The sequence below is a fragment of the Lissotriton vulgaris genome, chromosome 9 (assembly GCF_964263255.1).
Source record: "Lissotriton vulgaris chromosome 9, aLisVul1.2, whole genome shotgun sequence".
NCBI lineage: Eukaryota > Metazoa > Chordata > Amphibia > Caudata > Salamandridae > Lissotriton > Lissotriton vulgaris.
In genome coordinates this window covers 591,539,130-591,565,276 of record NC_141697.1, presented here as the reverse complement: position 1 = coordinate 591,565,276, position 26,147 = coordinate 591,539,130, and the positions used below count along the sequence as shown (strand labels likewise).

Here is a 26,147-nt window from a genome sequence, read left to right as displayed (position 1 = left end):
TGCCAGGCAAGAAAAGACTGAGTGAAGTGCATTATTTACAGTGCACAATAGAAGTCTGATGTGGACAACACACAGATGGAGACCAGATAACAAAAAGTAGCACCTGGTCCAAGTCTGGCAAATCACAGAGTATTACAAGGGAGTCTTTCCCTTCATGTATCATCACTACTAATAATTACATTTATTGTAATGTTAACTGTAGGAAAGCCATACTACATGGTGCCTTTTTCTCAGAGAACTAAAGAGGCACAGGCCACTGGAAAATCAGTATCACTGGTGAGTAATTTGGGCAGATGGTGACACTAAAATGTTTATTTAATAAAGTGCATGATTGTAGATCTAACATGAAATTTAAATACAAAAATTAGGACCCCGGTTGCAGAAGGACTATCCTCCGACAGGTATTTGATCTTGTATCTTCTCTTGTGGACTGTATAAGTATTTTTGTGTTTTCACAGAGAGCGTTACCCTTCCTTTATGCCATTGGAGCCGAAGGTGGTGGCGAATAAGACTACAAAAGCGAAACCTTTAGAGGGAGTGACATACAACAAAAAGAAGGGAGCAACTCCTGTGTGTGTTTTCGGATCTTTTTTTAGAGCAAATAAGTGCCCTTGCAGCCAAAGTGGAAGTGGGGTTGCATTTTGCCCTAAAATATAGCGCTGTCAGATTTGCATTTCACATTTTACACATATTGTATGTAATTTACTTAGAATTTTGTGTCATTACCCAAAAGTAAGTTATGCAAATTCCACACATCTCTAGGTTGAAGACCAATGTATAACACCACTACGATGCGCTATGTTTCTTACCACATTACCCGATATCAGTCTAAATAACCAAGGCAAGAGCAACCTCTACTATCAGCAGCTTTCAGTAAAAGTGGAAGTGAGCAGTGTATTGGGCTTTAGCAAGGGAAAGAGGTGATACCTTGAGCATTTGATAACATCTGATTTTGTGCTGTAGAGTCACTGCACTTTCTACTTTTACCCCACCCAGAAAGCAGATTTTCAAACAGCAAAGGACCTACGGCGGAATCGCGTGAGTGAGGGAGTTCTTAAAAGGGACCGTTCTAGGATCCCTATGTTTCGCTTTCTACCCCCTGTAAACAGCGCTGTACTGAGAACCCAAAGCAGCCCTGCCAATTTTGTTGGAGCTGGGGGTGCTTTAAAGTGTGAAGAACTGCTGCAGCACCGCTGCATAACCGGCCCCAGTAACAAAATAGTCCCTCGCCGCTTCAAAATCGGTCCCCACCCTTTCAGCCTCCCAGGGAAGCGCCCAATGCCCACTATGGCCAGTCCGGCCCTGCAGTTTACTTGTGAAAAAGGTCCAATTTCACCTTAGTTAATGAGTGGCTTTATGGAAAAGTGAATATGTTTTATGGATATGAAGACTCAGTAACATTCCACTCGCATAATCCATCTCGCAAGTGGTTGGGCTAGAGCAGTGTAATGGGGAGGCACACTGGAGGGTTTCTCTATCTAGAGAAAGGCCCAAACGTACTCATCTAGCACAAAATGTGTCTTATAGATGAGTGGAGGTGGAAGAATATAATGATGGAAGATTATAACGCTGTTAAGTATTAATGGCCTGCTTTATTTGTTGGTGGAAAGGTACTATATCGTAACTGCAATGGAATACCCTTTCCACCAACCTGAAGGTCCTCCCACTTCACTTAGAGTAGAGGGGCCCTTCAGTGTATAAACAGTGGAGACTACTCCATCTCCGCCGCCTACATAATCCTCAAACAAACTGAATGAGTATGACCCATCAGAGGTTTAGCCATGTGTCTACCTACCGTATTTAGATTGGGCAGACACATCGCCAGTTTTTAGGTCAAGCATTCGAGACCTGTTGTAATTTCCTATGTTGGGTTAAAGCCATCCCCCTACTTTTGATTTGTTTGTTTCAGTGTCCTTCAAAAATCCTTGCTTGCCAGTGGTCAGTCCTGCCTCTTTGTCCCTACTTTTTCTCTTCTGTTCCTCCCATGCAGCAGGGACTAAGTACTGTCTCATCACACTACAGTTCGTTGTCTGTTGTGTGGGGGACTACTTTTTTTTCTTGGTTTCCTGCTCTGTTTCTGTTTGCCTGTGTGTAGTTTCAGCACCATAGCTGATTACATTTAAATATAATTTTCCTCCCTCCCACCTCCTCCTAATTCCACAGTTGCATTGAGGGTACGTCTTTCGCCATGCCCCCCTCTTCGCTGGTAATATTTTTGGAGCTTTTAGAAATTTTAGCGTTTTGACCGTCATTTGGGCTTTTTTTAGTAGGATGTTAGTTGGTTTTGGGTTTCGTTTTAATAAGGATTGGGTCAGTTTCTTTGTTGGTTCTGATATTTAACTGTCGTAAAACTGGCAAGGAAGAATGTGCAAGGCAGTTAGAGGGTTTCGTTCGGCAGCACGCGTGAGTGTATCCCATGGATAAACCAGATAGTAGCTGGATGCGTGTATATGCAGAGACAAGTAAATGCACTGTACTTCTGTTTATGCACGCGCACGCAAGCATTCCCCCCTTTCTACCGGAAACCTTATTGTATCATTGGTTGTGCTGAGACATGAGAATCAGGAAACGACGTTTAAACTATAAAGCCTCAATGGCCTAATGATTAAAACAGTGGCCTATTAAGCTAGGCATTATGGGTTTGAGTCCCATCTGGGGTGGATCGTGGTCATTTTTCCTGCTTTTGCCTAGACCGAAGCATTATTGATCTACTGACTCACACTTATCATTATATAGTTAAGCGTTACTAGGTCTGAATGGGAGAGATGTATTTGCACAAGAGGGAATAGTGTATTTTGGACTACTACAAATCCAAATAATGAATGGTTGAATTGTAGTGTTTTATGGTGATTCCTTCAGAGATGTGTTTGTGAGATGGCCTGTAAAACGCAGTCCGCCCACAATTTATGTGAACTTCCACATTGGCTGAGCCCCGCAATGCCCTGAATTTTTAACCGTCAAATTACATTAGACTCAGAATGTTTACAAGATGGAAGTGTGCTCGAGAGAAAAATAATACATATACCAGTGAAGAGCCGTGCGCTTACGCAGGAGTTCTTACTTTAGGAAGTGCCATGGCAATGACATTAATACATAAATCCCCAATGGCCTAATGGATGAGGCACTGGCCTCCAATGACAGGAATTGTGGGTTTGTGTCTTTTCTGGGATGGCAATTGAAAAAAGTTTTTTTTTTTGTCAAGTATCCTATTTTTATTTACATCTTCAGTCTCCAGTTTCAGCGTGATGAATCCGATCTTCAATTTCATGCACTGCAACGTGATGGATTCGTTAACCGATTCCAGTAAATTCTACTGACTCAAACTTTAATCACCACAGCAGTGGTGTTTTGCCCCGGACCATGAAAATATTTATTTAGGATGATATATAATTTATTAGATCGTCCAAGCACAAATCGTGCCAATACACCCAACAGGTACTTATAGCAAAAGTGGCCCGATGGAGAAGATAGTAGCCTTCTTCTGATGGATACATCTGCCAGTGGATTCCTCACCTTGTGAATATCCCCCTGCGTCAGCAACATTCGGAAATTCTTTTTGTAGCTTCGCGCCGACATGGAACAACGTCACAGAAGCACGGCACCGCTCGTGGCTCCGTTGACGTCACAGACACCATAATAGGCCCACGTCGGCGTGATGACATTGCTACAGCGCGGCTCCAGAAATCATTTCTAATCAATACTCACCATTTTCCCTGAAACCTTTAAAAACACAAATCATGCATCAGTGGGGCCCATTACACTGCGCATTTATGCCCAGATGCATCAAACTTCTTTTTTGCGAATCCTAATTTGCAAAAATTACCGAATCGCAAATTAGGATTCGCAAAATGGTATGCATCATTATTTTCGCATTTTTTTTGCAATTCGGTAAAAATCGCAATTTTTACCGAATCGCAAAAAAAATGCGATTTGGAAAATGCGAATTCGCAATTCCCATTCATTCCTATCGGCTGAAATGCCCATAGGAATGAATGGGAATTGCGAATTCGCAATTTCAAAATCGCAATTCACCAAAGCATTTCAAGGGTGGAGAGGGGGGTCCAAATGACCCCCCCCTGCACCCATGAAATGCACTTTTAGCTATAAGTTACATACACACATGTCCTAAGGACATGTGTGTCTGTAACTTAACAGTTTAAAAAATGCATTTTTGTGCATTATTAAACATTTTTGCAAATTACCACGAGGTTCAAACTCGTGGTAATTTGCACTTGCTATTTTGAAATTCGCAAATTTTTAAACAATGATGCATTGCATTTAAGGAATCGCAAAATTGTGATTCCTTAAATGCAATCGCATTTTAGAAATTCGCAAAATTAGCGATTTTGGACAAAATCTAATGATGCATATCAACAAGCATTTTTGGAGTCGCAAACGGCCGATTTTAAGGAATCGCACCGTTTGCGATTCCAAACATGGTTGATGCATCTGGGCATTACTCTATTCACTTACTCCTGGCTTCAAGGCTTTGGTGAATCTCAATGGAGAAATACTGTAACATTTGGTGGAGCGTCTAAAATTCTATCCAAGCGGTTATTATTTACACCTATAGTTTATCACAATATTACCATGGTTTTTATTCAAACATTTAATATTTCAGACACACCACCATTGTGGCAATGGATCTGCTAGAAAGAAAATTAGGCGTAGGAAAATCACAAGACCAGCTTTTAAAATTCCATTTTCCCAACTTTATTAAAAGCAAAAAAATTATTGCATCTGACATTTATGCATTAATTTATTATTTATTCAGCAAAATCTTAAGTTTTATTTCAAAATGATCATTTTATTTAGAGCTCAGAAAAATCGCTTATTCAAGAAATCAGTAAAAGTTTAGTAAAGAAACAGATAGTTCCAAATTCATTCTCTCCTAACACCCCTAACTAACACCCTCATCTTATCCTTTAATCCTGCAAAGCAAACAAGTAAAAAATATCATTAGAGTCTTACATCCAGGAATCGGTCAGCAGTCGGGCAGCACTTCCAGTAGATATCGAAAAAGCGACCACTTCTAGACAAAACCAGGGGTTTTTATACCCTAATTCCCAAACGTAATCTATCTAAAAAGTAACTATCACTACTTATTCACACTCTGATTGGACAAATTCGGGGTGGGTGAGCATCATCTCACCATTACAACATCACTTTCTCGATGGTTCAGCAGAAAAATAAAGGGTCTTTGTTTTAGGACAGTCTTTGGCCTAGCCACTTCCTTGAGTGGCTACATCACATTACTTTCCCAGGATCAGTACATTCAATCGTCCATGTTTGGCACCTATCCTAGGTTGCGGGCTATGGTAGCCTTGAACCTCCTCGAGCACAGGCAGTTCACTCTGTCTTGCAGACTTTTGGCGCGCCTGCGCTGTCCAGCTCGTGCTCTCAGTTTACCCGAACGTCCATTTTTAACTAGGCCTCAGAAGCCACTTTTGGAACTATTATAGAAACAAACACAAATTCATGTTAATTAATGAATTTGAACCCATTCTGTTTACCTCCCACCATACTAATGTTTCCCCATTAGTTGTTAGCTAGCAGTATAAGCTACACAAATGCATTTTATACTTACATTTTCGACCACTCCATAACACAAACGAATACAATAAGCACATTTAGATTGCGTTTGTTTACAACTAAACTGCACATTAGTTCACAACACCATGACAATACATATTAGCTAGTTTTATTGCATTAGTATTCTTGTGTATAATAATAAAAAAATAATGTGTGCATCTTATTCTATGATTGGTTAATTTCACAAAACATACTATTAATAATTGTTAACGTTATGGGACATTAACTTCGAGAGGGGTACACAAAATGTTGTGTTTGCCACCTTGCTCCATCAATTCCCTCATCTGGTGATTTATCACCAAATATTTCTCAAAATGTTGGAAAATTTAGCAGAACATGTTTCAACGCCTTCTGTTTAGTATCATCTATTATTTTTATTATTATTAGGGGCATTTGTAGAGCGCCTGGTGTACGCCTGCAGGCGTGTCCCCGCGCTATAATAGTGGGGTAAGCAGTAGGACAGCTAGCGCAGCCAACTACCGTCTGAAAAGGTAGGTCTTAAGTTTAGATCTAAACAGAGGTTCTGATGCCTCCTGGCGTATCTCAGACGGAAGGTCATTCCATTGCTTCGGTGCCAAAAATCTGAACGACCTTCCCCCCATACGCGCTTTTCTGATTTTAGGAATTTTCAAGAGGCCTGTACAGGAGGAGCGCAGAGTTCTAGTGGGCTCATACCTGGTCACCAGGCTCTGTAGCGGGGCAGGGGCTTTGCCACCCAGAATTCGGTGACACGTAGCGAGGGCTTTGAATTCCACCCTGCTCCTCACAGGCAGCCAGTGCAGAGCCTGAAGTGCTGCCCTGGAGGAAGATCTTCTAGGAAGCCTTAAAATAAGGCGAGCGGCGGCATTTTGCAGCACCTGTAGGCGGTTGAGAGCCTTTCCCGTGGCCCCCAGATACAGCACATTGCCATAATCTAGGCGTGAGGTGACTAAGGCATGCACCAACGTCCGACGAGCGGAAGTGGGCAGGAAGTCCAAGACCTTTCTCAGAGTTCTTAGGACTCCAAAGCATGTCCCCACCACACGACCAATCTGGGATTCGAAGTCAAGATTAGTGTCCAACCACATCCCAAGATTCCTGGCTTCCTGGCAAGGAACGGGTGTCTCTCCAAGGCAAGATGGCCACCACGCCGACGTCCACACAGATGGGCATCCCCCCACCACGAGCACCTCGGTTTTGCTGCCATTAAGTTTCAGGCAGTTGGCGGACATCCAGGCTGCCAGTTCTTGCATGCAAGCTCTGAAATTGTCATACTTTTGTTTCTTTCTCTTTTGAGTCTTTGAAAATCTTTTCTCTTATTTCTTCCATTTCTATCTCATTCTTTTCTCTCATTCTTGCCTGTTGTTCTTCATTTCCTTTTCTTATTGACATTCTAAAATCTCTTCTACCTTTGTATATACAGCATAATCTTATCATGAAAACTATTATCACTAAGATTGTTATCGGTATTAGTATTTTACCTATAATTGAACTACCTATTTCTTGAAACAAATGCTTAATTGCTGAGAAACTTTTACCCAGCTTTTCAAGGACACCTTCAACCTCCAGTGGTTCAATTTCTCTATGCAAATCTGTAATGTTTATAATATACTTTTCAATATTCCGACTTTTATCTGGGATATAAGTACAACAATGTTGCACCTTCAAAATCCCACAGACTCCTCCCTCTTTTGCTAAAATTATCTCAAGGGCAACTCGATTTTGCATAACCATAGCTCTCATAGCAACCATTTCAGTATTTACCATTAGGAATCCTCCTGCTGTGTCTGTTGATAGTCGATCAACAATTGTGGACAATTTTCTGATTCTATTTGCATTAAACGAAATTCCCACTGCTGGTATCAGTGCTCCAAATACATCACCTATTATTTCTAATACACTTTCTCTTCTTTTTCGACTTAGAACTTTACCTTTCTCATGCTTTCCATTAGTACTTCTATCTACTCTACATGGAAAATTTTAGGAAAGACCAAACCCACATAACATGTCCCATACCAATGGTCTGGTAATCTATAATAGGCTCGATTCCCACAAGTGAAATAAATTCCAGGGAAAATAGGATCATTTCCTCCTTTAAATCCCCAACCCCCTATAATTCTATAGGTATCTTCACATTGACTTGCACCCACAAAATAATTGTCATACATTGAGTTGTCTCTTCTAATACAAAATGTTCCCAACATTGGTGCATCTATGTTTATTGCTACATTCACATTCTTATCCTCAATATTCTCATCATCAAATGTGTAATATTTAGACTTTGCATGTTTCATTTTCTCATTTCGTTTGTAAGCAATTCTTCTTTCCTCAACCATATTTAAGAATGCTTTCTCCTCAACTCTCATTTTACATGTCAAATTATGATTAAAAGCGTATTCATGCGTTAACTCGTCTACTTCTAGGAAATATTCTCCCATTACCTCTGCATGTTTTCTTTTATTTAATGTATTGTCAATTTTTAATTTTGCAAATATTTCATCCACATTGGAATAATGATATTCCAACTTCCCAGTTTTATAAAACAAACTTGCAATTACACTACATGTTACTCCATAAGTAAGAGGAAGGTGTTGATAGGTCACCCCTTCAGATACTGATGCTGGCAATTTTACACAGTACAAAAGGGGGTGGTAATGGACGGAGCATCTGAACCAATCAAACACTCACACCCAGTCAAAAGATCTGGGTTTAAACCATCACCGTTCTTTAACCCACTCTGCCACCCCAGTTCAGACATGGCTATATGCAAATCAGTCTGACCCTGTGCCTCATGGGAACAGTCCAGCCCGAACTGCCACGCCATGCCTTCCCTGGACCGGAAGTGGGCTAAAGAACGGTGATGGATTAAACCCAGATCTTTTGACTGGGTGTGAGTGTTTGATTGGTTCAGATGCTCTGTCCATTACCACCCCTTTTTGTACCGCTTTTGGCTGCCATAAGTGTGGCAGGGTATGCTCAGACGTGAGTCCCTTGCTCACTTTGCTACTGGATTCAAGCAAGCCGGGCTGAAGACGGCTGGAATGCCAGAAACCGGTCCTCGGAAGCTGGTTTTCGGTCCAGGGAAGGCATGGCTTGGCAGTTCGGGCTGGACTGTTCCCATGAGGCACAGGGTCAGACTGATTTGCATATAGCCATGTCTGAACTGGGGTGGCAGAGTGGGCTAAAGAACGGTGATGGATTAAAACCAGATCTTTTGACTGGGTGTGAGTGTTTGATTGGTTCAGATGCTCCGCCCATTACCACCCCCTTTTGTACGGCAATTTTACACAACATAACAGTCATCAACATTCATAGTTTTTATGTATTCAAGCAATAACTTTGAAAAAGTGTTCTTGGTATAGTCGGTGATGGACCTATCTTGATGCAATTCTGGCTTATACACATGAGTCTCATGCACCTGTTTATTTCTCACTCAGTTTACTTGAACTCACATTTGGTTTTAATTTTGTTAAATTACTTTGGAAAGGAATCACAATAGCTAAAATTACCCACAATATAATCAATAACCCCATACATATCATAAAGCATCTGCACCATTTTCTAAAAATCGAACATTTCATTTTATGATTATTCATTGCCATTTTTCCTAACACCGTTTCTTCGACCTTATGTCACCTATAAATTTGACACCACTTAGCACTCTAACAAGTTTTCTTCGACCTTGTGTTAATTTCTATTCTAAATTATGCTATAATTAGTTTTTCTTCGACCTTTTGTCAACTCCGACCTCTCCTATATTTACATAAACCGTCTCACAGGACTTCAGACTTTTTACTTTAATATCATATACTTTGAGCACCTATTTCTTTTCTCTTAATTGACTTTCTTACTCACTTTTTCCAATTGGCTTTGGGTCGTACAGATTTTCTTTGACTGCTATTTACCTCAACAATTGGTGGCAGAACAATATATGTCCACTCAGATGATTTGTATCTTTGATTTGACGTCTTACTCTTTTTGGCCTTTGGACAATCTCTATTTTCTTTCCCAATGTTTATTTCTGGCTGGTAATCTCGTTTACCTGCTCTTTTTGTTCTTTTGTTTTGTTCACTATTTTGAATCTCAATCCACCAGCTCCTTTAGGCCAATTGTCTCCTTTGCAGACCTTCTTGGTCTTTGGCTCTACTGTGTTATGCTCCACTCTCCAAGCTCTTTTTCTTGTGCTTTTTCTTAATGGAGTCACCGTCTGCACTGTCATCAGTTTCACTTTCAGTGTCTTCTACTGTATCATGGATTATGATCTTCACAATGTCTTTGTCTTCATCAGTTTTAGTTTTCTCTACTGTTACTCTGTTAGGAACACTTTCATAACTGGTACTTGGAATCTCATCCTTATCGTGAGTTACTTCCTCTTCCCCAGTCTCAGGATTTCCGTTCCTGCTTCCAGAGTCTTCAGTTTGCGTTTCAGTTTTCTTCTTTTCAACAACTTTCTCTTCACTTTCTTTTGCGTCTTTACTGGTGTCTGTCTTTACCGATTCTCGACCTTCAAGTTGATCTTCTGAATCTGGTATTTCAATAATCTCCCTTTCACCGTCACCTTCAGATGCAGAACTGGCTTCTGATACTTCCAGATGTCGACGTTCTTGTCGGTCTTCAATATCTGGATCCCTCTCTGGTTCACCTTCAGAATCAAAGTCAATTGTACTTTCACCGTCGTATGGGTATTCAGGTTCAGGCACACGGATGGTGTGACTAGCATGAACCCACCTTTTCAGTCCAGCACACTTAACTGCAGTAGTACTGACCAAGATAACTTGACGTGGTCTTTGCCACCTTGGTACCAGACAATTTCTTCTGCGATGAACTTTCACTCGTACTCAGTCCCCAGGGACTAGATCATGAGCTGGATTTTTCTCTTTGGAATTTGAATCAGTTCCCACCTGGTGGAGCACAGAAGTTACCACATCAGACAGATTTTTGCAGTAATCCAGTATGATGTCATCATTAATGGTTAACAACTTATCAACTGGTACATAGGCCTGTCTAATCACCCTGCCCATCAAGATCTCATGTGGACTTAATCCAGTTTTCCTGTCTGGTATGCTTCTCAGTGTCATTAAAACAAGTGGCAAAGCATCAGGCCACTTCCTTCCTGTTGCCAAACACATCTTTCCAATTCTGTTTTTAATTGTTCCATTTACTTGCTCAACTACTCCTGAAGCTTCAGGTCTATATGCACAATGCAGCTTCTGGCGAATGTCCAGAGCTTCGCAGATCATCTGAATAAGTTCATTTTGAAAATGCGGGCCTCTGTCCGACTCAATCTGACTCAATCGTCACCGGAAACCCGAAGCGTGGTATTATCTCATGCAAGAACAGCTTAGCAACAGTTAATCCATCATTCCTCTGCGTGGGGAAAGCTTCTACCCATCGAGAGAACAAGCAGATTATCACAAGAACATATCTAAGTCTGTTGCATGGAGGTAGCTCAACAAAATCCAGCTGAACTCTTGTGAATGGGCCACCCTCCCGTCCTATGGTTTCCAAACTTACAACAGTTTTTCTATTTGGATTAAATTGCTGACAGACTAAGCATCTTTGACACAGGCTTTCAGCAATCATTGAATTTGGGATTATACCAAGTCTGTCTGAAGAGACGAATCATAGCATCCCTCCCAATGTGGGCCTGACCATGGTACATTCGAGCCATATCTGACATCATACTATCGGGCATTACTGGTCTTTCATCTTTGTAAACCCAAATTTCATCTTCCTCCCTTTGTCTGCATCCTGATTTTAGCCAGATATCCGTTTCCGCTGCTCCTGCCTCTTCCTGCATCTGTTTCACTTCTTGCCAAGTCTCAACTACTGTGGTTAGCATTAAAGGACTTGGAACATGTTCTTCAATCTTTTCTCGATTTATTGAAATTTGGTTCTTTGCACAGTGCTTTGCAATTGCATCCGCATAATTGTTACCTCGGGTGATATAATCCTCACCCCTCTTGTGAGCTGAACATTTTACCACAGCCAATTTTTCAGGTAACTGAATCACATTTATTAATGTCCTCACAAACTCAGCATTCCGAATAGGTGTTCCTGCAGAGGTCAAATAACCTCTTTGGGACCAAAGCTGTCCATGTTAATGAACAACTCCATAACCATATTGACTATCAGTCACTATGGTTACTTTCACCTCTTTTCCCAATTCACATGCTCGTATCAAAGCAATCAATTCCGCTATCTGAGCAGAATGAATTCCTTTCAGACAAGATGCTTCTAACACTTCTGCTACTGTACAGACAGCATATGCAGCACTTAGAACACCACTCTCTGTTCTCAAGCATGATCCATCCACAAACATTACAAAATCTGATTCAAGTAAAGGTTCATCTTTAATGTCTGGACGTGGCTTTGTACAATACTCCAGAACATCCAAACACTTGTGATCTAGCTCACCTTTTACTTCTGCCTCAATAGTATCTGGTAATAATGTCGATGGGTTGACATTCACACATCTTGCAATTGTCACATTCTCAGCTCCCAAGATTATTTTCTCATAACGAGTCATCCTACTATTAGTCATGTACTGTGTTTTTGCTGTAGTGAGGAGAATCTCCACAGAATGAGGTACATACACCCTCACAGGAAATCCCAACACAATCCCTTCACTTTGTTCCAAACTTACACTGGTTGCTGCTACTGCTTTCAGACAACCCGGCAAAGCCTTTGCAACGGGGTCCAAAACAGCTGAGAAATACGCAATTGGTTTTCTCATTCTTCCATGCCTCTGAATTAATACTGACTAAGCACATCCTTCTCGCTCACTGCAGTACAGTTCAAATTCTTTTTCATAATCAGGCATTCCCAAAGCTGGTGCTTCACACAACTTAGTTTTTAGCTGTTCAAATGCTTCCATCTCTGTTTTAGTCAGAACAATAGGGTCTCTGATGTCTGCCTTTGTCAATCTCTGCAATGGTTTTGCAATCAATGAAAATCCACGTATCCACTGTCGGCAGTAACCTACCATTCCTAAGAACATTCTTACCTGTATTTGAGTTTTAGGTGGCTGCATTCCTTGTATCGTTTTAATTCTCTCAATTGTGACCTGTCTGATTCCTTTAGCAATCTTGTGTCCTAAATACTGTACTTCTTTTTGACAAAACTGTAATTTTGATGGAGACACTTTATGTCCCTCCTCAGCCAAATGATTTAACAATGCCACTGTATCAGTTACACAGGCATCCTTTGTTTTTGACGCAACCAAAAGATCATCAATATACTGCACTAACACAGATTCTCCGGCATGCTCAAATTTTCTAATGATTTCTTTAACAACTGATTAAAAATCGATGGACTCTCAGTGTACCCTTGCGGAATTCTACACCATGCCAGGATACGATTTTGGAAACGGAACGCAAAAATTGGTTTGGCATTCTGGATGCAATGGAACAGTAAAGAACGCTTTGCATAAATCAATCACTGTGTACCATTCTGCATCATGAGGAATTTGATACAAAATCACTGCTGGATTCGGAACAATTGGGCAACATGGGACAACAATTTTATTAACTTTTCTCAGGTCCTGCACAATCCTAAATGTTCCATTCGGCTTTTTCAATCCCATAATCGGTGAATTACAAGGACTCTGCAGTCATTTTATATTGGGGTATATTTGGGTAGCTTGCCCCTTCTTTTATAGACACTTTCACAGGATCAACCCCTTTCATTAACCCTATATCTTTTCCAGTGAAATCCCACACGCTTTCTTTCACTGCCTCTTTCAGTTCAACAGGAATTTTCTCTTTATCAAAAACAAGAAACAGTTTATCTTGCTCTGCCTCAATCATGAGCATTGTCAATTTATACAAGCTATCTTCAATTCTATCTTCAATTCTATGCCATCTGGTGAACAATATATGGCACAGTTCATTTTACATAGTATATCTCTGCCTAGCAAATTAACAGGACTGCTGTCGCACACCACAAACCGATGCATATCTTTGTATGTCCCAATCTCTTTTTCAACTGGTTTTGTCAAAGGAGTATTTATTTGTCTATTAGCTACACCTACAACCTGGATTGTCTCACCCGAGAGAGGAAGATTTTGAATTTCCACTGATCCAACAGTAGAACGGGTAGCACCAGTGCCCACTAGGAAAGTTATTTCCACATCATTCACCTTTCCGCTCACAAATGGACCTGACTGATCTACCTCAAGAGTGGCTCCAAGCATACACTTTTCTTCCTCCCTCAGGCACCGTCAGAAACTTTCATCCGGCTCACTGCCATTCTCTTCTTGCAACCAATATTGAGGACACGCATTTGCTCTTTGCGGTCTTTTTACCTGCGCACCTCCGCTGAATCCGGTCTCTGCACTGTATCTCTGCTGATTTCCACTGTATGGCAGTGGCGGTTGCGGCACCTGACTTTGCTGATTTGCTATCTGCTGCTGTTGCTGTTGATTTACCTCAAACTGCACCTGCGAATTCAAGTGATGTATGTTCCCCATTAACTCTAGGTGGACATTTACACTCTTGTTTCCAATGCCCTATCTTGCCGCAGTTGAAACATGGCATTTTCTTTTTCAATTCATCAATGTTCCCTACCAATTTAGGTTTGCCTTTAAAACCACCTTGATCTCCTGTATTCTTACTCTCTAGCTGGGCTACCTGCTGTTCCACTACCTTCACTTGTGCCCACATAGCTTTCTCTTTCAGCCTTTTCTGTTTTGCGTCAATTTCTTCACTGCAATACTTTGCCTGTCTCAGTACCTTATATACTGAGCTTGTTTGCCAATGCATCATGCTATGTTTAACCATGTCTGAAATTTCTGGTCTTAATCCATATACAAACCTATACACAAAATGACTCATATCTTTCTCATTTAATTCCTCATAACCACTACACTGTTGGAAGACTAACAACAACCTTTCATAAAATGAAGGCACAGTTTCTTTCGGCTCCTGTGTGGTCCTGTCTATTTTTACCCAATCAGTTTCTTTTGGAGGTATCTTATTCTTTGACCACACTATCACTTGTTCATATTTTCTCATCACATCAAGTGATGGAGCTCCTGTTCTCGGATCTCTGGGATACTCCTCCCTTGGCCAATCCACAGATATTTTACATTCTGTCCATAAATCTGTTGGTACCACTATATCAAATAATCCATCTAAATCAATCCACAATACCTTTGACACCTTTACAAATCTGTCAACTTGTCGATACCACTCTACTGGTTTTTCTCTCAATCTGTGGAAATCATTCGTAAATGACAATATATCTTGTCTGCTCGAAGGAACATGTACATATCCTCCTCCACGAATTTCTCTCATAGGGAATTCAGTTGGCAATGTTTCATTTTCTCTAACCGGAAAGGCAAATGTAGATTTATCACTATTCTCTTCTTTCTTCTTTGCCCACTTGATTTACCTACATCACCCCATTTACGCAACAACACAATTAAATCTTTTATCTGAACTAGTCTTCCAGCAGTATTCATATTCTCAATGTCTCTTTCTGCAAAATCTACTCGATACGTTTTCTGCAATTATTTTATTTTTGAAAATTCTATTCCATATTCACTTGCCACTTCTTCTAGTTGATCATACATTGTCTTAGCTCTCCATGTTATGCTTTTACATAAAAACATGAGCTCATCATCCTGGTAAGTTTTTAATCTGTCTGTCCCAATCGTTTCAATTATTAATTCCTCCATATCTACTTTTAATTTGGCCACATCCAGCACTTTTGATTCCTGCTCTTTTAATTTTAGCGTTTTAATCCATTCACTCAATTCTTTATCTGATGGACCCATAGGCGTTTGCGTTAAATCTATTTTATCTGCACTCCTCTCTGGAGTTGCAGAGTCAGATTCTGCTCCTGTCGGGTATCTACATGATAAGCTTTGATTAAAAGTCAATTCTGGTGGATTTACATTAATATTTCGCCTTATTTCTGACAAATCAGGATAAGTACTCTCTTTTGCCTTCTGCAAACTTTGTTGTAATGGGATTGTTAATCTCGGCTCTTTTATTTTCTGATCATCAAATACTGGTATCACAGGTCCTATCGTTACTGGGACAGTTACAGCTTCCATATTTTTAGTCAGGGTTTGAATCAATTCATGTGCAGAACGCTCATAATCAGACATATTTGGCTGTTCATCATTTCGTCTTTCCGGACTTAACACAATTCTGTGTGAATCATTATTTTGTACAGGAGTACCTGTAATTCTAGCTTCTCCTATTGGTGTGCTTGGGATATATCTTGTTTCTACTCTCTCAGGGAAATCTCTGAAATTTGATGGCTGTCTTGGCATTTCATTAACTCTTTCTTCTACCATTGGGGCATTCGGAGTAGTCCATGAAGAACTTGGTTGATATGGTGGCGGTCTCCTATTTAATATTTCTTCTGATACAACATCCTCTGATTCACTTTCACCATAGCTTTGATTCCCTCATTCAATATTCCTTTTCTTCTCTGTATATTTTCGTCCTTCACAATCTTCTACCAATCTGACTGGATAAATGCCATCACACATACTTCCGTTCCTCCATCTCCGCAATCTAGTCTCATGTGTTTCACCCCATAAATCTCGACCTCTACCTCTTGGTCTAAGATGCCTGCTCAACCTCTCACTTTCCATTTGATGCATCTCATCTTCCCATTCAACCAGTGCTTCAAACTGAGTCGGTCTAGGTCTCGGTTCAAGTTTCATCATTTTGTCTCTCAAATTTCTCAAAATTTCCACATCAAACGATCCTCCTTCTGGAAAATCTAATTCACCATCATCCTTGGTATACTGTATCCAATTATCCAACCAAACACACGTATGATATCCATATTTCGTTATCATATAAGAAGCAGGTGTTTTCGGTGAAGGAAGTATTTTTCCCTCTCTCGTAACTACCTCTTTGTCTTTCACAAACATGTTCTTCAGCCTTTTAAACCATGAAGGTTTCTTCTTGTCATCATCATAATAGTAGTATGACATTTTCGGTAAACTTTTCCTTCTTTCAAAAGATCGCGTACTATTCTGCTGCTGATTCCGTAACACCAACCTATCACAGCGCGGTTCGCACTAATGCACCAGTAAGAACACGATACGTCACTATAGTGCTTAACGAATAGCTTCTGCTGCTTTCTGTGAAGAACCAATCAGCTCCTACTCTGTCTCGGTCACACGGACCAATCCCAGCGCGACACTTTTGACGTCACCAGCGCTCCGGCTTCTGCAGCGCTGACTGACCCCTCCTTTACAGGGTTTTTTCAAGAAGCCGTATTTACAAGATATTTTACAAAACCAGTTAGTAACTTACATAAAACAATTCCACTAATCTGTTTCGCTGATAAAGTGATAGAATTTTCAATCACACAAATATTCTGTAACCGGAGTAGACAACGCTCATCTCCTCAGAATTTTTAGACTCATCGATAAAGCAACACTACTGGCCTTACCCTTGTATCAGGCAATAACAAACTCGTTTCTCTAGGAAAACACATACAGAGATCATTTTCACCTCCTTAGAGAGAATCCCAGAGTTTCACTTGAACGCGTATTGCAATTTCATTTACACACATTCATACGGAAAACCCTATTCATATATACATGAACTCTGCTTTACCAGTAGGCAGCGCGTCCAACTAACCCACCACAGAATTCCTCTACTGTTAGCAAAAAGAGACGCCGCTCCTTTTTACCCTACTTTCAAGCTCGGGTTGAGTCCTACTACTCTCCCAGCAGTAAGTTTTAATCAGGATACGCAATGATCCCTGTGCTTGAAGGCTGAAATTTCATAGACTGTCCTCACTATACATTTATCCTTTCACACCTAATGTCCCTAAACAGTGATATGCGACGATACCACCACAGTATTCGGCGATACTCCTTTTTTGAAACAGACTATTCACTGTGCGACTTTACCTTGCCACACTTCCTCCGTCTGCAGACAGAGGCCCTGGCTTTACCCAACACTTGGAAGCCTTCTCAGAACTACATATAACGTAATACAAACTCAACAAATGTTAGTCATAAATTTATACGTCAAAATTGTATATGGTACTCTATACATAATTTCCTTAGCAACCACTACTCTGCTACCAAGAAATAACTGCTACAGCGCGGCTCCAGAAATCATTTCTAATCAATATTCACCATTTTCCCTGAAACCTTTAAACACACAAATCATGCATCAGTGGGGCCCATAACACTGCGCATTTACTCTATTCACTTACTCCTGGCTTCAAGGCTTTGGTGAATCTCAATGGAGAAATACTGTAACATTTGGTGGAGCGTCTAAAATTCTATCCAAGCGGTTATTATTTACACCTAGAGTTTATCACAATATTACCATGGTTTTTATTCAAGCATTTAATATTTCAGACACACCACCATTGTGGCAATGGATCTGCTAGAAAGAAAATTAGGCGTAGGAAAATCACAAGACCAGCTTTTAAAATTCCATTTTCCCAACTTTATTAAAAGCAAAAACTTTATTGCATCTGACATTTGTGCATTAATTTATTATTTATTCAGCAAAATCTTTTTTTTTTTTAAATGATCATTTTATTTAGAGCTCAGAAAAATCGCTTATTCAAGAAATCAGTAAAAGTTTAGTAAAGAAACAGATAGTTCCAAATTCATTCTCTCCCAACAACCTCCAACTAACACCCTCGTCTTATCCTTTAATCCTGCAAAGCAAACAAGTAAAAAATATCATTAGAGTCTTACATCCAGGAATCGGTCAGCAGTTGGGCAGCACTTCCAGAAGAAATCGAAAAAGCAACTCCTTCTGGACAAAACCAGGGGTTTTTATACCCTAATTCCCTAACTTAATCTATCTAAAAAGTAACTATCACTACTTATTCACACTCTGATTGGACAAATTCAGGGTGGGTGAGGATCATCTCACCATTACAACATCATTTTCTCGATGGTTTAGCAGAAAAATAAAGGGTCTTTGTTTTAGGACAGTCTTTCCCAGGATCAGTACATTCAATCGTCCATGTTTGGCACCCATCCTAGGTTCCTAGCTATAATAGCCTTGAACCTCCTCGAGCACAGGCAGTTCACTCTGTCTTGCAGGCTACTGGCGCGCCTATGCTGTCCAGCTCTTGCTCTCTACTTACCCGAACGTCCATTTTTAACTAGGCCTCAGAAGCCACTTTTGGAACTATTATGGAAACAAACACAAATTCATGTTAATTAATGAAGTTTAACCCATTCTGTTTACCTCCCACCATACCAATGTTTCCCCATTAGTTGTTAGCTAGCAGTATAAGTACACAAATGCATTGCTCTTGCACCATGCAATATGGAGCAAGACCAACGTAAACCATAAGGCATATCTTTGAAGCCATGGAAAGCCTCCTTGCGTGGCTCTGAGTGGCTCTAAAATACCCGGAGTAACACAACGCAATTGAAATAGCTGCCTTGCATTACTCTGCCATGGGAAGGAGTTCCATGGACCTTGAATAGGTATTCCCATGCAACTCCCATGGATTTTAAGCTATACCCAGATTTACAAGAACTTGTAAACTAGGGGATGTGTCAAAATCTTACAAATCTATCAAAGTTACAATTGATATCCGGGAACCACTGTGATAGCGGTTCTTGGAAATGCTAGAGTTGTCCGCAGGGTGGCAGACATCTGTAAATACGGTGGATGGAGTACCCTCGCCATGGTAAGAGTAAAGCTCTCCATAATGATGATGGTAATTACTCCATCCCACGAGAACGAAATCAGCTCCTAGTGGCAGCTCCTATGTACAGGATCTGCGAATAATGTTCAGGGAAGGCTGTGAACAGTGATAAGATTTGGAGTGAGATATATACAAAGGCAGTAGGAGATTTACTAATAAACTGATACCTATAAACTGTCAGTAGATTATTGTCATTACAATATCAATACATAGCTTCCATTCATTTTACCGCACCTACCCATAATTTTCAATCGCCCAGCCTCTGGCTGAGAATGGATGGCGAAGGAAAATGTTTACATTTATTCTTACAACTTTCTGAAAGTTTTAAATATGGGCTTGCAATATTTCCCAATTTTCCTGCATGCAGAGACAGCCTCAGTATTCCATTTGTAACGGTTATTTAATTATCACTTCTATAAAACTGCAGGTGGGGATGTTGGAGAAAACTGTTGATTTCCTAAGAAACATGGTAAGTGTGTTAAATGTCAATACCATTTCATTAATTGTACAATTGTACAAACGCCGAGTGGTGATGTGGCCATCAGTATGAACTCATTTCAAAGAGTCATGATCATATCTAAATATAAATAATATATTAAATAGAAGTCTGCGTTCCCTGTTTGAAAACCTGTTTATATTTCTGTATCACAGACATGCTTTTATTCTTCATGATGGCAACCATGCTATCCCTTTCATATGAATGAGCAAGTCACCAAGTAATTAAGTGCTTTGTGGGAATGGTGATGGTGTGATTATGTATTATAATGATTAAAATACCCTCTGCTATGCATTACAAGGTTATTGTAAGTCAATCCTCGCTAGGATAAATTAACTCCTCACTGATTGTTAATATCCCTAAGATATATGACATAGGACATGTTATCCCACATGTCATTCCACCCAAATTGAACAATGAATGTGATAATTCAGTTGTAGATGTGACATTTCCCAAACTTCACTGTGTTTTGATCCTAAGATCATACAGAGCTCCATCAAGCAGTATCAATAGTCCATGTTTACACAACACCAATGACAAAGCAATTTTATGTGTAAGAAAATAAGTTACTGCTTTGTACCTTGTGGGTACATACATGGTTAAAGATAATGAAAGATTGATGAGAATGTACCCTGATTATCAAGATTACATTGTTCCGGGGGCGTGGCCAAGACGGCGACCATGGCGGACGCAGCCTAGACGAGCTCCGTCCCGCCGAATCTTGATTCTGCATATATCCTGCGTCGCCCCGACCACACAGCCCCCAAAACCGAGTGGCTATAAGCGGCCCTGGTGGCGACCCCCCGACGGCGAATTGGGAGCTTCGGCGGTCCGGGGCCAGAGAGATACGGCCGCCGGGGGCCCGACGGAGACGAGGCCTTCATTCCTGGCCGCGGCCGGGACCTCGATTGCCGGTTTCACCCGACCGGAAGTGAGGGGAAGCCGGGGTGCGCCGGCGGAAGGTGCCGCTCCGGCGAAAAGAAGCTGCGGAGTGGCGGTGGGGGATGGGCTGACCCCGTCCGCGCCTGGACGGTCAGCACGATAGTGCCGACGAAGGAGGACGGAGAAGGCGCCCTGACATCAACTGCAGAGGGGTGAGGAGTGGTGGTGGGGCGTGTGACCCAGTGGGGGAGGGGGCACTCTGAGACCGTGCCTGACCCCATTCGGCGGCGGGCTCGAGCCGCGGGGCTGAGGCATACTGCAGCATTAGGGAGTTGGCTGCCATACCGACTCCCCTAACGGTCCCCCCCCCCTCCTCATTGGAACTGTGACCCTGCAGGTACTGGGCAATAGGTGCGCCCCAGCTCGGCGGCCGTATCGGACCGCGGTGAGGGGAGCGAGCTGGACAGACCCCCGCCGCCCTCGCACAGACGCTAGCTGGCCGGCGGCCCCGGGACACGTGGGCGTAGCAGTTGGGAGATGTGGCACAGACCTGTGGCGGAGTGAGTGGCCCCTGTTGCCGGGTGCATCGGCCGTGTGGACCCAGCACTATCTCCGGCCACTGGGCACATAGTGACTTACAGGCGATCCGCAGGGGAGTGCTCCGCATTCCGAGACTTCCTGGGCCACGACCTACCCCGATGACCTCGTAGGCGCTCGTCACCGGAGAACGCACATCCAGTGAGTGGTACCCTTGGCTGCTGGCTTCCCCTGAATTGAGTGTACTACTCTGCCTGCGCCATGACGAGAGGGGGCGGCGGTGGCAACGCTCCCAAACAGGGCCCGATGGACAAGTTCGCAGGGCCCGGTGGGGGTGCGGGGGCCTCTGGCGGTGCCCAGAGCACTGGACCGGACAACGCAGCGTTGATGGCGGCGATCACGCAGTCGAGGGACATGCTGGACGCGAAAATCGGCGCAGTTGGAGCCGACGTGACCCTGCTTCGACAAGATCTACGCAATGCGGTTGCACGCATCACGAAACAGAATCCAGGATCACGGAGATTGAAGACGACGTGGTGGTTCTCAAGAAGAAAGTTGCCGCCATGGAGGGGATCCAGAAGGGTCTTGCGCTGCGGGTGGAGGATGCGGAAAGGGAGGGCCAGAAGAAACAACCTGCGCTTCGTGGGCTTCCCGGAGAACTGCGAAAAAGGGAACATGGAGGCCTTCCTGACCCAATGGCTGGAGGGATGGCTCCCCCCGGACTCCCTGTCGCGCTGCTTTGTGGTGGAGCGGGCGCATCGGGCACTTCTTCCCAAACCGCCCACTGGAGCTCGCCCCCGCTCAGTGATTGCTAAATTGCTAAACTACCACGATAGGGACGTTATCCTACGTCAAGCCCGCGCCCAAGACCCTCTGATGTTTGAGAACCACAAAATCCTTGTGTTCCCGGATTATACAAAACTAGTCCAGCAGCAGAGACAGTCATTTACCGCGGCAAAAGCACGTCTGCGAGAACTCAAGATTTCATATGCTCTACTCTTCCCGGCGCGCCTGCGGGTGGTCTTCCAATCCCGCACCCAGTTCTTCAATTCCCCGGAGGAAGTGTTTGAGTGGACAGACGAAACGGTGCGAGTCAAGGTGAACACTCCCCCTAGGAGGAACTCGGATTCGTCGACCACCGGGAGACCCCCGAGGACGCCTAGGAGATCACGCAGCAAGAGCAACTGGAGGTCGCGGTCCCAGAAGCGCCCGCCTCCCCGCGACGAGACAGCCGAGGCACCGGAGGGGACGGATTCTTCCCCCTCTTAATCCTGAGATCCTCACACTCACGCTGATTCCAGAATTGGGCCTATAAGGCTGATGAGGGGCCTTGACGGATGGAGCAGGCCTGGCACTGCTCATGGACATAAAGTCAAAGAGGAATCCCTGGGATATGTTTGTTAGCCCGTAGTATCTATACCCATACAGTTACACCATAGCCCCTGGATTACAAGTTGCTATAGATCACCGTTAGAAGGGAAGAGATTTGTATAATGATTCCCACAAAGAAAAATGTTTGTTAACAATCTAGTTTTTTTATTAAAATAAAGAAATAGTTTACAATAAAAATACACACATTTAAAATTTCAAAGGAACTTTCCCTGAAAAGTAAAAGTTAATCAGCAAAATATCAGTGAACAATATAAAACAATAAAGCATATGAGTACATTCACATTACATTGCATATCATAAACACAAAGATTTTGTTACTAAAGACAATACATGGAATAAAGAGAAAAGAAAAAAGACCCCTTTTAAAACGGTGGCACTTTGATGTTTTTACCACTATAGATTTCCAGATCCACTAGCTAGAAATGACATGTACACTACTACACACATGCGACAAGAATACATGTACATCCACTTAAACACACTGGATGTACATGTATTCTTGTCGCATGTGTGTAGTAGTGTACATGTCATTTCTAGCTAGTGGATCTGGAAATCTATAGTGGTAAAAACATCAAAGTGCCACCGTTTTAAAAGGGGTCTTTTTTCTTTTCTCTTTATTCCATGTATTGTCTTTAGTAACAAAATCTTTGTGTTTATGATATGCAATGTAATGTGAATGTACTCATATGCTTTATTGTTTTATATTGTTCACTGATATTTTGCTGATTAACTTTTACTTTTCAGGGAAAGTTCCTTTGAAATTTTAAATGTGTGTATTTTTATTGTAAACTATTTCTTTATTTTAATAAAAAAACTAGATTGTTAACAAACATTTTTCTTTGTGGGAATCATTATACAAATCTCTTCCCTTCTAACGGTGATCTATAGCAACTTGTAATCCAGGGGCTATGGTGTAACTGTATGGGTATAGATACTACGGGCTAACAAACATATCCCAGGGATTCCTCTTTGACTTTTTGTCCTTTGTGCCCTGTTCCCTGGCGACAGTGGGGTAACCTCTCTTTTGAAAACTGCTCATGGACATGCCACTTCCAGATGAACTACGTATTTCCTTGCCCATGGGTGGCGGTGGGTCGGGAGGCGCTCGCGCTAGAGCGGGTCTACTCCCGGAGTTCATTCCCACGTGTTGGGTGGGGGGTTGTTGTGTACGAGGTGGGTAGTTGAGTGGGATCCATTGGTGTAGTGGGTCTTGGAACTCCCGTTGGAGGGTTGAGATTGCCTGCACCGTGACAGGTACTTCAATGTTGCTGAGGTATGAGGTGGGGGGTTGGAGGGGTTGGAGGGGGGGTCGTTGGTACAGTTTGGGGTGCGGGAAGGGGTATAGGGGGGGGATCAGGGGTTTTGGGGACCCGGGGATGGCGGGGGGGGGAAGTTGGTTCTAGCTCTAGCATGGTGTTTACAAGAACTTGGAGGCAGCGATATGTGCGTGTGTGGTCTTGGTGGCCCGAAGATCTCAGATTTTGGACGATTGATGGTGGCTGAAGGACAGGGGGCGAGTCTTTCGCGAGCCTCGCTGCGTATATTGAGCTGGAATGTGAGAGGGATGCTTGATAAAATTAAACGGAGTGCGGTTCTACGTTTGGGGAAGACTGAAAAAGCGGATGTTTTGCTCCTTCAAGAGACACACCTTATGGGCACCAAAGTCCTTAGTTTACGGAGGTATGGATATGAACAAGTGTTCCATGCTGGGTTCACGAGGGGGTCCAGGGGTGTCGCTATCCTGATACATCGCAGGGTCCCTTACACACATGACAGATAGTGGCTGGATATACATGGACGATACGCATTCATTAAAGGGAGGCTGGGGAGTGAGCCAGTGGTCTTTGGCAGTGTGTATGCTCCACCCCCCCTCCAGGATGCTCTGATTGAACGACTGTTCGATGTATGGACTGAGGTCCCACTTGTACTGACGATTGTAGGTGGCGATTGGAACGATGTGATGGATGGGAGACTTGATCGCTGTAGGCCCGGGGGAGGTCAGCTCTCTGATACTATTACACGACTGAGCAGAATGGCGCGGGGGATGGGTTGGATTGACACCTGGCGATATCACCATGCATGCAATCGCGAATATACATTTGTCTCTGCGGTCCACAAATCCTTCTCTCGCCTAGATTACCTGTTTGTCCCACAGCCCTGGATAGGAAGGGTCGACTCTACTTCCATACTTCCTAGGGGCCTGTCTGACCACTCCCCGACCGCGCTGACATTGAGCCTAGGTGTGCAACGACAGCCGTTTCGCTGGCGCCTCTCCACGTGGCACTTGCAGCGCGATGACTACCAATCACACATGAGGGAGGCAATCGCACACTACTGGGCGGAGAATGAGGACCCGTGTATGGATGCCATGACTTTGTGGGAGGCCCTGAAATCGGTGCTTTGGGCGTAGACATCGCATGGTGCGCCACGCACCGTAGGACCCGCACGTTGGCTTTGGCGGAAGCGGCTGCTCAGGTGCGAGGCCAGGAGGCGCACTGCCTGACGGGAGAGAGTGGAGACGAGGTGACCAAGCTCCTACACCTCCAGTGGTCGTACACCTCCCTCTTGCTGGATGAGGCCCGACAGTCTTGGCTCGCTACACAGAGCAGAATCTACCAATGGGGGGACAAATCTTGCACGATGCTATATAGGCTGTGTCAGGATACCTATCAAGCCCAACCCTTGCCCGGCCTCCGAGACGCTGTGGGTGACCCTATCTCGGACCCCGGGGTTCTGGCCCGGACGTTTGCTAAGTACTACGAGACACAGTATGCCCCTCTGGAATCCCTCCCAGCGGAGGAGATCGACAAATTCCTCGCGGACCTTCCACCCCGAGCACTCTCGGATGAGGCCCGAGATCGATTGGACCTTCCGTTGTCAGCGGAGGAGCTGGGAGAAGCCCTGGGCGGGCTGAACGCGGGCAAGGCCCCTGGGCCCAATGGATTCCCGTGTGAATATATGAAGATGTTTCATCTCCAATTAGGGATGCGCTATAAGAAGGCCCTGGAGGTAGCTAGGGGCCGCGGAAGACTGCCAGCGGACTGGCGACATGCCGAAATTGTGGTATTTTGCAAACCAGGGAGGCCCCAAGATAGGCCGGAATCCTATCGCCCGATTTCGTTACTGAACGTTGAGGCGAAGATACTGGCAAAGGCCTTGGTGAACCGCCTCCTCCCATATATCACGGATCTGATCCATGCGGACCAGGCAGGTTTCATGCCTCATAGAGCGACGAGACATAATATACGGCGCGCGCACTTGGTGGTGGAGGCGGTACGGGCGGCGGGCATCCCCGCGGCCCTTCTGCTGGCGGATATAGACCGCGCCTTTGACTCCCTTAGCTGGCCTTATCTTCGAGCGCTCCTCCTCCGACTCAATCTGGGCCCCCGTTTTCTATCTTACATTCACTTGCTGTACACGGACCTGACGGCAGCGGTCAGGATTGCGGGGGCGGTCTCCAGCTCGTTCCCCATTGGTCGAGGCACCCGGCAGGGATGCCCCCTCTCACCGTACCTGTTCGCTTTGGCTATGGAACCGCTCGCGGCTTGGGTGAGGATAGATGCCCAATTGCGCGGAGTGGAGTGGGTGGGAGGCCCGTCTGACA

The 26,147-nt window shown here is 43.4% G+C and overlaps 1 pseudogene; it reads right to left on the bottom strand.

The window, feature by feature from the left end:
* Nucleotides 1-10,060: 10,060 nt before the first annotated feature.
* Nucleotides 10,061-15,631, bottom strand: LOC147691905 (uncharacterized; annotated as a pseudogene).
* Between the last annotated feature and the right edge of the window lie 10,516 nt (nt 15,632-26,147).